Source organism: Neofelis nebulosa, chromosome 1 (genome assembly GCF_028018385.1).
Source record: "Neofelis nebulosa isolate mNeoNeb1 chromosome 1, mNeoNeb1.pri, whole genome shotgun sequence".
NCBI classification, from domain to species: Eukaryota; Metazoa; Chordata; class Mammalia; order Carnivora; family Felidae; genus Neofelis; species Neofelis nebulosa.
The window spans coordinates 201,321,946-201,335,354 of NC_080782.1; the positions used below are offsets into that span (position 1 = coordinate 201,321,946).

The 13,409-nt window shown below is 34.6% G+C and overlaps 1 long non-coding RNA gene across 1 annotated transcript; it reads right to left on the minus strand.

The window, feature by feature from the left end:
* Window positions 1-6,028: 6,028 nt before the first annotated feature.
* On the minus strand, window positions 6,029-12,683 carry LOC131497107 (uncharacterized). Its single transcript, XR_009254776.1, has 2 exons — window positions 12,532-12,683; window positions 6,029-7,107 (listed from the first exon to the last, which is right to left on the minus strand). It is a non-coding gene; the product is annotated as an uncharacterized LOC131497107 (long non-coding RNA).
* Between the last annotated feature and the right edge of the window lie 726 nt (window positions 12,684-13,409).

Genomic DNA, 13,409 nt, shown 5'->3' on the forward strand with positions numbered 1-13,409 from the left:
ATATATGTATATATACATATACATATGCATATATATAGTTGTTTATTTGATTTGCTTTTGCCCAACACACTAGATAGTACTTGTGGTACAAAGAAAATATGAACTATGGATTTTACACTCAATATGTGTATGTGTAAATATCTGCATATTTCATATGTATAGACATATATAAATGTATGCATATATACCTACATGTGTATATGTTTCCGTATGTGAATAGATAGTAGCATGTATGTCAATGTTTGCATATGATGAACATAATCTAAAGCAGAGATTCCTGAAATAAATTATTGTTGCATAAAACATGAACATTCTTATAATGAGTTAAGCTCAAATCACTTATTTTTTAATCTCTGCAAGAATTCTGTAAAAACTACTATCAATGTGAAAATGAACTGTCTCCCCATAATCCGTTGAAGAGACAAATAAAGAAAATAAAATGTAAAAATTTTGGCTTTACTGTTATGTTTTTTGTAAGGTCAAACACTATTACCAACTCAAACTTCACTCTTTTTCAGTTATAGGAAATCCTTCTTAATGTATACGAATCGCTCTTTGTATCCCTGCAACAGGACAGAACCCCTCAATATTAGGCTCAAAGCTTTTCAGTGAACATACTATGGTCTCTAGTCACGAATCCTGTGGTCCACAAGTACAACTAGCTCTCCTTTGGTTTGGACAAGATGATTCTAAGCTTTACTATAGCTGTACATTTCTAAGGGGTTCTGGTATAGTCAAATCAGTGTGTTTTCTATCAAGTTCTTATATTACCTATATCTTTCATGCATGATAACATATTTTCATTCTGAAGACCTATGTGTTTTTTCAAATTCATTGGGGCTGCTTTTATATAACAACTAAGTTCATTGTATTATAGAATTGTAAAATCGTGAAAAGATTTCTGTTTTCACCCCCATGATTACTGCAATCCTTCAATCCCCCGCTTTTTGTTTTCTGAAGTATTAAATGGTCTCTGCCTCCAATTTCATCATACTGTCACTTAATTGATTTTTTTTTCTAAAACACAAGTCTGATCATATTAGTCTTCTTAAAATCCTGCAATGGTTCCATTGCCTACAAGCTAATATCCACATATTTCAACATGATTTAAAGGTACTTCATTGATCAGGTACAAACCTCCCTGCACCTTCCTTTCCAATTATTTCCCAATTACACTTTCCACTTCTGAAGTACATTATGCCTCTCTACATTTGTTCATGCTGTTCCCTCTGAATAGAACACCTAACCCAATTTGTTCCTCTTATTTTTCTTTCAAGCTTCAGCTCAAGCATTACTTCTAGAAAATAGCTCTTTGATCCATCTGAGAGGTGGAAGAGACATAGCCCTTCTTGTTTTTCTCTAAAACCTCAAATTTACAATATTCATTCAGCTACCACTATGCTATGTTTATTTTTCCATTTGCCAAACTTCAATATCAGTATTTGTTAAATTATGTGCCTTTTTTATTAGATTCAAAATACCTTTAGGGAAAAGTCTTCATCTTTGTATTACCAGACCTAGAACAGGGATGAAACATAGTAGGCTCTCAATTGATGCCTATTGAAAACACAGAATGAAGCATCCACACTAGAATATAAGCAACATAAGATGCATAAAAATATGTATTATACAAATGATTTTATGCATTTACATTAATTTGCCTATTATACATTTATAGGAAAACCAGAGACAGTATAGTTAATAACTTTATAATTTTCTAAAGTTCTTATTATAAATACAGATTTCTGAGTCCTAAGAACCAAAATTTGTATTTCTTAGGTCTGTGGAACACAGAAATCTGTATTTTGGCTAACTCCCAAGTTAAAATAAATCCTTATAAAATACTGCAAGAAAAAGTGGGGTAATTTTTTTTGATAGGCTGGTTGACATGAAGCAAAGTCTTATCTTTGTTTTCATAATGAGCAGAGTTGAATTATGGAATTCTAAATCCCTGAATCTTGGTTTCCTCACATGCCAACTTAGCTGTCTCCCAATATCTTAAGATGGCACGTGTAATACTTTTTCTTCTAAAAACAGAGTTGCTCAATACTTTTAGCAGTCATAGTTGCTTGATGATCTAAGCATTAAATATGCTCAAATGAAATGCCCCTTCTTGAATTAAATCTCTGTTAGCAGAATTTGCTGAAGGACAATCAAAAGTTTGCATAATAAATGAATTTCTCTATCATATATACTATATACTTAATTTTATTAATAGGTTTCAGTAATCAGAAGATAAGTTATGGAGCTAAAGTCTCTATGAAACTGATAATATGTGAAATATATGGCATACTTCTTCAGACATATTTACTAAAATATTTATATCTGATCCATCTTCCTAAATCCAGTTATCATACAATTAGTGGAGTGAGATAATATAAGCAAGAATTATATATATATATATATATATATATATATATATACATATATATATGTATATATACATATCTTTTTTTTTACTATGTAGCCTTCTCTTCTCAGGGGCATATATGACTTGCAAAGAAGTTTGTATTTCTGTATGGACACTCACACACACACACAAATAGTCACATACAACTTCTTGTCTTAAGTGCCATATGGTCTCTTTTTAAATCTTTTGTCTCCCAGATTGTATAGACTTTTACTATTGATTTGGCTTATCTAACTCATTTTCAGAAATGAAATGAGTTTTCTGATTAACTTGACTCATTCTTAAATGTATAGATTAAATGCCCCTTAATGTGTCTGCTCACATCTGGTATTCCAGATGTTTGCTATAATAATCATATAAAAATCGACACAGCATTTCCAGGGCCATGAAAAACACTGAAGAATGAATAAAGGCAGAATTGTATCTCTTCCGGCATATGATTCCCTAGAAATTGTGTATTCTGTACTGCACACCCAAATCAATTCAAAACCCCAAAACCTAAACAGTTCTAACCCAGACTTCAACAAACTAGAGTCCTAAATAGCATGAGGTAAATTTCCCATTCAAAGATTCTTCTTAGTACAGAAATCTTAACATAATAATACCCTTAAAGGAAGCATCTTTAAATATTTTCTTTATAATGATGATTTTTTAAAAACCCAGAACTGGTGCTTGACAGGGTATGGTGCCATCTGGGCCAGACAGACATGACCAGGAGGTTAGACATCCACATAGAATTTGATTTTAAGAGAAGATTCAAGTTACATGTATTAAGAGAGAGGGTGATGACACATAGGTGTCACCTCAGCGGTGGTTGCTCTCCGACAATAGATTGCGACACTGATGCATTGGGCAACACGAATGTTTCTGGGTAAGTAGCAGTTAGATGTTTTAGGATGTGAATGTGGCACAAGGATTTATAGTGCATCCTTGTATTTCAGGAAATTTCTGAGGCACAGAAATTTATCTTCAACTTACCTGAATTAAGAACTGAGATTCCCAACATGAACGCTAGCAAGAATTTCTGAGTTCATGGCTCTACACTGTGCAACTTCAATAAGAACTACTAGGTATTTTTATATATTTACTCTTCATTCAATAATGGTCCTTTGTACAAAGCCAAACTACAGGTAAGTTGAAAATTTTTAATATAAGTACACTCTGACATACTGAAATGATGGGTGTAAATAATCAAGACAAAATTAATAGTAATGCAGATTTCAATTGTAATTAAAACAAATTCGGGGGAAGTACAGAATGGGGAAGGCAAAATCTAACAAAAATATCTGGAAATATTTTCATGTCTATATGAGCATAATATCATTTGATGTCTCAAATTCTAATACAATGAATAATAACCAATTAAAAGAACTATGGCTTTTAGATCAAGTGAAGCAATATTCCACTATGTTTTACATACCTAGTGTTTAATTCTGGACATCTTTGTTACAAAGAACATTGGCAATTATTATATGTTGAAGAGAGCAATCAGTTTAATTCAGTTTATCACACATCAGCACGTTGATAATTTGCAAAACACTTTGCTAGATGTTATAGAGGGTCTAGAAAGCATTATAGGAAATTCAACCTGTAGAAGTGCGACTATACTTACCCAGAAAAAAGAAGATTTTGTATGAAGTGGAGTCAGGTTTGAAGGAATATATTACATTTCCTTTGAATGTATAAAGGACCTAGTGCCCAGGGCAATGACACTCATTAAAAGTAACTTCATAAAAAAAGAAACTGAATGGAGTATCTTATGAGGTAGTAATTTTCCTATTAATCTACACGTTCAAATAGAAGACTGGTGATAATATTTAGGTACCTTAAAGCAAAGATGAGGCTGCATGTTATGTTTGGTGGAAAACTGCAATTCAAAATTTTGTTTCTTCCCAGCTCTTATGGCATGTGCAGAAACAGAACCTAAGTATTCTGTCTTTTATTCTTTCAATATACTCTGACTTATCTGGGTGATACTTACCAGCCTGCCTCATCTCCTTCAGCAAGTAGATAATGCATGAGAGCCACTTCATATCAAAAAAAAAAAAAATGTATATAAGCTGTGAAATGTTGCTCTAAGTATAATGTATAATGTATAATGTATAATGTTTCTTGGAGAATAGCAATACAATGGCTTACCTCTTCCAGAAGGATGGAAAATGATATATCTAATGTGAAGGACCATAAGGAATTTGGAAAAGAGGATGTTATTTGAAACCTAACTAAAACAAACATTATTTTATTTACCATTGTGAAAACAATGCTTATGGCGATACTGTTTCTGATGTCTTTAGACATCATAATTAGATTGTACCTATATGTTCTTCTTTTACTTATATTGTACTACAAACATTATTTCTTTTTTTGTTCCTACTGTGCTGGGAGGACAATTTGGGATGAGAATTTAATAAAATGTGTCCTATTTGCTTCTCTATCGGCTTTGAGAACAATGTAGGATATAAAAACATGAGCAACTTCTGATATACTTGTTTCATTTTGAATAATATGAAGGCTTAATAGGTGCTTGATAAGATTCTGAATCTATCATATAAATTTTCTCATTTAAGGAAGTTTCAATTAAATAATAGTATAGCACTTTAATCAATATCGAAAGAAAAGCTCATTTTCACCTAATGAACATACCAAGCTCATTGGCCATCATTTACACTCCTAGCAATGTGCAAGGTAATATAGTGTCTCAAAATAAATTTAAGAATGTTCTTGACACAAGTAATTTAATATTTTCCCAAGAGATGGAGGTTATATCCACAAAAATCATGTTAGCCTTAAGGTATCCTTGAAAGTGACCAAGGTAAAGCAATCTTTCACTAACTTTCATATAATTACAAAAGACAGTTTTTTTTAACAAATATCTGGATGATAAAAATCATTTTGAATGTGAAACGTTTCAACTGTGCTTGAACACTGCATATTCCTTATATACTAGTTTCTCTACGTTAGTAGATGTTTTATATGACAGTTTAGCTGACCTATGATGTCTTTGCCAAGGAAAGGTGTCCTGGTAACTATTTTGTTCTAGTACAGAGATGTGAAAATGGCTGCAAAAGAATTCCAAGCAGTTCAGACCTAAGGATATTGGTAACAAAACACTGAAAACATGCTCGTGTAGCAGAAGCAGTTTGAAAGTTCTTTGTCCTTGCCCATTATCCAGCACTTAGAGTATAATCAGTTTTACAAATGGAAATGATGTACTATAGGTGGCATACTGCTATTTGAGAGAGTTCTCAAGGAGTTTTTCTTTACTTCTAAACTAATTCCACATAAGTCAAGGGCTTGAGTCACTGATTATAAAGTGGAAAACTATAGAAATCCTAGCTTAAAGAAAATAAAGATGATCAATTTGTAGTTGGTGTAAGTCTTTGTATATGGAATATTTAAATTCGTCCTCAAAAAGTATTTTAGAAAATGAAGACTAAAGTTGGCTAATCTATTTTGCTCTAGAATTCATTCTAAAATGGGTAAAAAACATGAAAAAAGAAATAAACTGTTGGGAATCAGCTAAACTGTATCTCAGTGAAGACAGTTTTCATTAGCAACTTTGAATGCTGACCACATATGTATTTTGGGAAATAATTCACACTGAGTAAACATATGTCCTCAAGTCGCATTGTGTATTTTTTCATTCTTTCTATGAGTGGTTAGTTACACATAAAAAAATTGACATACACAAACTTTATTAGTAAGATAATTATAGCATTTTGTCCAACAACATGACTTAAGTGAAGCAGGTCAGAAAAGAAAACAGAAATATACTAATGATTTACATGTAGTAGAAAGAATGCTCAATCTTGGTCAAATTTTTAACTATTCAAGTAGGTTAAATATTTTGGATATTATTACCTTTGTCTGTAAAGTATAGAAAATAATATGTACACTACATAACTCAATGTCATTGCATGTTAAAAAAAGTGATTATAAAATAAAGTTGTTAGAAACTGTAGGAAATATAACTAAGTGATTAATCAATGAACAGAGAGAGGTTGAAAAGGTTAGTCTACTTGAAGTTTGTAAGTGTGCAGGTATCTTAGTTCTATCTGAAGAGTATGTGCTTCTTACAGGAGTCAGGTTCTGAAGGAGCAAAATCCCACTCTCAGCAGCCTCGGATAGTGAGGGGTGAGCAAGCGATCTCAGTTTATTGACTCATAATCTTTCTTGAGACTTTGAATCTGGAACAAGAGGCCCCTGGAAAAGTATAGACTGTAATTTGTTTTCCCAGCCTCTGTGTCTGGCAGTGGTGGTGGGAACATTGAATGTTTCAGGAAAAGAGGCAGGGATGGGAGAGTGAGGGCAGATACGTCAGAGATGTAGGTTCTCTTGTGATGTTTTTGGGGTGTGGGCCTCTCTGGTTCCCACAACCTGGTGTCCCCTGGCTTTAGCTCATCTTCTGATCAAGTTCTCCAATCTCCTGGTGGTTTCCAAGTCCTAACATTCTTCCAAAATGCATTATTTACTGCATGAGAGAGTCAGAGATGATTTTTGTTGCTTGCAATAAAAAACCCGATTACTATGCAGTGAATTCATCAAAAGTGTGTGTTGATACATAGCATGGCTGTAGTAATTTGATTGGTGCTCTCTTTTGAGGATTTAAAATACGATTATTGATTTCATGAGTTCTTCTTCATTCCTAGAAAATACTCCTTTCTTTTTTTTGAAGTTTTTATTTAAATTCCAATTAGCTAAAATAATAATAATAATAAATTCCAGTTAGTTAACATACAGTGTAATCTTAGTTTCAGGTATACAATATAGTGATTTGACACTTCCATACAATACCCTGTGCTCATCACAAGTGCAATTCTTAATCCCCATCATCTATTTACCCCACCCCCCCACTTCTCTCCCCCCCGCCATCAATTTGCTCTCTATAGTTGAGTCTGTTTCTTGGTTTGTTTGTTTTATTTCTTAAATTCCACATATGGAAAATACTCCTTTCTTTCTAGCTCTCTGATCTTATATTTATTTATTTTTAAAGTTTATTTATTTTTTTAAATGTTTATCTATGTTTGAGAGACAGGGCAAGCAGGGGAGGGGCAGAGAAAGAGGGGGAAAGAGGATCTGAAGTGGGCTGTGTGCCGACAGCAAGACAGCTGGGTGTGGGTCTCAAACTCACAAACCTCAAGATCATGACTTGAGCCGAAGTCAGATGCTCAACCACTGACCCACCCAGGCACTCCTAAAGTTTATTTATTTACTTTGAGAGAGGGAGTACATTCACGAGTGGGACAGAGGCAGAAAGAGAGGAATAGAGAGAATCCCAAGCAGGCTCCACTCAGTGTGGAGCCCAACACGAGGCTCGACCTCACAACAGTGAGATCGTGACCTCAGCCGATATCAAGTGTTGGATGCTTAGCTGACCGAGCCACCAGGCATCCCACTCTGATCTTTTAGATATCCTAATATGATAATACTGTACTGTGGTGGTCTGAGATCTCTTCTATGATGCCTTACCTGAAACTGCCATATTCAAGACATTCCATATTTCCTTTTATAGCCCAAATCCCTATCAGAACTTATATTATGGTAATTACTGTCCTAAAAAGAGCTAGCTAGAAGTGGTATACACCAAAATAAGAGGGTTGATGTATTAGTAGTAATGTGTATTTTAGTGTCTACAGTTGTTCTACTTTTCACTGCAATACAGTGCTTCTACCCTTCACTTGTGTAATGGAATTGATGGTATATTTCTGAGGACTGATTTATTTGGCCCAGTTTATATGAATTGATTCATTTTGGAACATTTTACAGAATGGTTGGTATCAAAATAATGCTGTATACAGAGCACATAAACACATTATTGAATGAAGAATGAACTGAAAGATCATAAGTTCTCAAAGATGATGCTCACAGCAAGAGGATTACATTGCATAAAAATCAAGTCACTACTCTGAAATACATGGTGTAATAAAAGCTTGAAAGAAAAATGTGAGATGAACTCAATTTCTCAGCCATTGCCATGAGTGTAGATGCGCATCCTGCTGTTATGTGAACAATTACAATGCCTGGAGGGAACTGAATGAATGCTGGCACCTATTGGTAGACAGAATAAAAACCCAAGCTTGTTCTCCTATCACGAGGCTCACATGCCATATGCTACAAGCTAATGCATTAAGTTGGCATAATGAGGAAGATAACATTTTGCCATTGCTTGCTTACACTGCTAAAACTGGAACACCATTATATAAGTTGCCTGTAATTCACTGCATTTCCTTTGTCATGAAATTCTTAGAAATTTGGAGGAACACAAGTCATGTAGAAAATATACCAGTCGATTCACTTGGTTAAGAACGTAAGGTACTTCGAACTTTGGCCTACATATTATTCTTGCCATTTTCTTGGAATCTTCCAAGCTACATGCTGTACATTGACCACTGATATCTATATCTATATCTATATCTATATCTATATCTATATCTATTCTATACTATATCTATATCTATATCTATTCCCTATGTATCTTTTTTATATAAAGTAGAAGAATGCATAGAAAATGTGCAGAAATGATATGGAGAATCTTATTTTCACTTAGTGGATTATTCTTATAAATATAAGTTAATCATATAACTTCAACATCACTGTTAACTTTATGGCTATATTCTCAGTATAAGAGAGGTGTAAAATATCTGGGGGTAGTTTAAGTTTTGAAGCAAGGGGTCAGTGAATGCTTGACTACTGACTGACAATTGATACATAAAGTGCTTGAAACTTAGAAGTTTGTGTAACCAAATATCATTATTTCTGACAAATCAAAATGAGGATATATGGAGGGAAAATGAACATTTACCTCAAATAAAGAGGAAACAAATTTAGTCCTTCTTTCCAATTATTTCTGACAGAAACTACATGGATATCTCTGAAAAAATAAACAAAAAGGGTAGGGTGGGATGAAGCTACCAAGAGTGAAAAAGAATAATGTGCATGTGATTATTATATCCCTAGAGCTCTCATCAAATCAGCCAATTTGACCATGCACTGTGGGATATTCAAGAAAGTATAAGACACATTTTTTTCTTTGTAAGAAGTTTAAATTTCAAATAGGGTGCCAACACATACAGAGTTAAAATAGTAAAAATAAAACCTCAGTAGAGAAAAATGATATGTAACATAAACGGAATACACCAAACTAGTGTGAAATTTCCAAAAACTTGGAAGGCTTAGTGCCAAAGATTGGAGTTTATTGTCTCATGAAGGAGTTTATTGTCTCATGAAGGGTGTGGAGGATATGGATAGGTAAGAAAAGGTATTAGAGAATGCCATGGAAAGGCAGGCCAGAATGAGCAAACCCATTCCAGTATCAAGGAGCATGCTTTGTCTTCAAGAGAAAGGAGTTGTACTGCTCAATGAAATGTCACAGGATAATTTGATATATATTTGGTTAGGAAGGAGCAGATAGCTCATGGAAAATAATGAAAAAGAGCAGATATGTGGACTTGATCTGCTGGATAATAAGGAAATACAGAAGAAAACACAATTTCATTCAAAACCAATACATATTAATGTAATTCCCAGCTACTCCCTGGCCAATGTTCAGGATGTTATCTAGCCAAAATAATTTCCCCTGCATAAAGCAGTTTCAGAGGAAGGAGAGGACTCTAGGAGTTCTATCATCTAGGATAGCCTAACTATTATTAATGTTGTTTAATGGTTAGGTATTCTAGGTGCATCAGCTAGTATCAGTGTGTGGTTTCTTCATCTTTAAAATGTTTTCTGCCTTGCTTAAAAGGTTATTTTTAGACATCAAAAAAGTGAAAAATAAAATATGGTATTTCTGGGTAAGATGAAGCTGTACATTGACACTTTTAAACTTTGATTTCTCTGATACCCTACCTCCTACACCAAAATGTGTAGCAACAGTAGAAAAATCCATGAAGAGAGATTTTTAAAAGCCCAACAAAATAAGCTTTCCCAAGTATCAGATACAGAATATAAATGTAAAGCAATGAGTAGAAGTAAAGTCACATACTTCTTGGGTTTGGGATATCAGTGTAAGCTGGGAAAACCTAAATTTCAGTCTAAGTAATAAAAATGGAAACTGCACCATATAAGATGGGGGGAAGGGAGGTGCAGAGATAGGCTCACCTCTTAAAACCAGAGCTGAGGAGGATGTCTGCTGATAGTGAAAGGAGCTAAAATAAGTTAATGCCAAATAGGACCTACAATTTTGCTTTATCAGAAATGATGAATCTGACAAGTAGATGGACAAAAACCCAACTTAAGACCAGAAACTAAAACAGTCCACCTCTGGAATGGCATTTGAATTTACTATATCCCCAGTGTCATTATAGGATAGGAGCTCCAAGCTGACATTTTAAGAATGGGCTCAGTGACAGCTCAGAGCCTGGAGCCTGCTTCAGATTCTGTCTCCCTCTCTCTCTGCCCCTCCGCTGCTCACATTCTGTCTCTCTCTCTCTCTTTCTCTCTCTCTCAAAAATAAAATTAAAACACTTTAAAAATTTTTTTAAATTAAGAATGGGCTCAGGATTATGGGCCTTATAGGTTAATTGGAGGCATTTAAATACAGTATTCAAGATGGCTTATTCTAAAGAGATAAAGATAGGGAAAGAAATACTGCTCTAATCACTGTCACATACATACCACACAAGATGAACCTGAAAAATCAAAATGTTAACAAACACAAAAAATGAAAAGCTAGCAAATTAAATGAATTTACACTACATTAAATAAAAATAATATGATAATATGTAAAAACTTTTACATTCTTATATTTAGTATCATTCAAGAGCTAAATGAGAGAATAAGATTCAATAATTTATTTCTGCAAAAACAGTGCAGAAATGAGATAATATCAGACAACTGTAAAAAAGCCATTGGGAATATTTGAAAAAAATATGAATATTGTAAACAAAAACTCAGGATAAATTCCAGAATGCCTAGAGTTGTGGTCCACTATGCTAATTGGACCTGAAGGTTGAGACAAGTATTTTGAATGCTTTGGAAGGATGCAGATATGCCAAGAGATGAGAGATTAAGCCTTCAAAAATTTGGAGGTTGCCATATCAGTGAAGGGTTTCAGTAATCATTGGTCTGCCAGTGATATCCTTGCAAGGATATCCTTGTAAGTCAGTGGTTCTTAAACTTGATTGTTCATTAATATCATCCTCAAAATTTCTGATTAGTTGGTCTGAGTTGGAGTTCAAGAATTTATATTTCCAAAGACATCCCTGGTAATGCAAAGTCATGTCATCTGCAGCCGGAAGCAAAACACTATTTAAGAAGCAGACTTTGTAATCTATTGGGCACCAGCTGAGGTTAGGTGCCTGACCATGTGACATCAATGAATGTTTATTATCACACACAGAGACTCATAATGTCAGGTGCGTACAGAAGCAATTCATCACTTGGTGGAAATGATATACTTAGGATAGAGTCCTTGAAGTTCCAGAGGACATAAGTAAGGCACATAAATAGGAAGCCCAAACTCTCATGTTCTCTACTTCTGTCTCGCTGCTACCTCTCCTTCAATTTTACACCTATAGTCTCCTAGAGGGATCCCTAAGGGTCACTGACAAAGGTGGATACTATTTAGCTGTAATTTACAGGTAAGAGGAAAATTGACTACTTCCAAACCACAATCCCTTTTCAGGGCTGGCCCTGAAGATAGTGAGCAGGAAGAAATATTCTCCCAGTGGGAAGAATGGTACACTGTGCACACTGGACATTTTGGGGGGAAATGGCCTTCAGTACCAATGTACGCTAACTCCCAGGCAGGCATGGATGGCCTACCGTTTTGCTCAAGATATTTGAAGGACAAAGTTGGGAAAATTGAGTCAAGGGAAAGTGACAATGAGTTGGACAGGATATTTCTAATCTCTGTCTACCAGTCTGTCTCTTCATAAACTCCTACGTTTGCACAGTGGGTCCAAGAAGAGATTGCACATGGTAGCAGGGTTATAAACTGTATACGGGTTCAAGGACATATGTTCATTATCACCACCTATAAACCTGCCAGCAGAAGAAAACAACTCTGAGCCCTTTATCTTAGCACCATTCCTCAAAGAGACTTCTGGTGCCAGGTTGAATATATTGGACTCTTTCTACCCTGGAATGTGCAGCAATTCATTCTTACTGGAATTGACACCTACCTCAGATAGAAGTTTGTCTTCCTTGTCTGCTGCAGGGCCTCTGAGAACATTATCATCTTAGGACTAAGAGAAACTCTGACTTATTGGCATGGGATCCTGCACTGCATTGCCTTATACCAAGATGTCAATTTCATGGCACAAGAGGTTGAACAATGAGCTCCTAGTCATAGAACCCACTGCTTCCACAATATGTTATGTCACAAAGACATAACTTGACTAATAGAATAATGGAATGGACATTAAAGTCACCACTATGAAATAGCTCAGATTAATATATCTTATGAATCTGAGTTGCAATTTCCCAGTATTTTCTTTGAACCACCAGCTTACATATGGTGATAGGTCCTCAGAAGCTTGAATGCTTGGGCCTAGGAACAATGAGTGGGAGTAAGATTGGCCCCTCTAAACATTACTCCAAAAGAACCACTTGAGAAACAAAAGGGCAAGAATAATGAAGATTTTTGAAGATTTTGAAGAACAAATTTGGGAAGACTCACTCTACCACATATCAAGGCAGTGTATCATCAGTATAGATTGACAAAATAGAATGGCATGTTGGCAACATGGAAAATGACAGATTTGACTTTACAAAGCAGTAAAGAATAAACTTTCTACATAGTAGAACTAGGATGATTGGTCATTCACATGGAATATATAAATTTGGATTCTTCCCTCCTATCATATGGCAAAAATCCCCACTCCAAGCAGACTGAAATTTAAGTCAGAAAAACAAAATGTTCAAATTTTAAAAGAAAATTTGACTTTTTCAGATTCCATATACAAGCAATATAATACAGTATTAGTCTTTCTCTGTCTGACTTACTTCACTTAGAAATTAACTTATTCATTCATAAGTTTTTAAAGAGAAGATATGACCA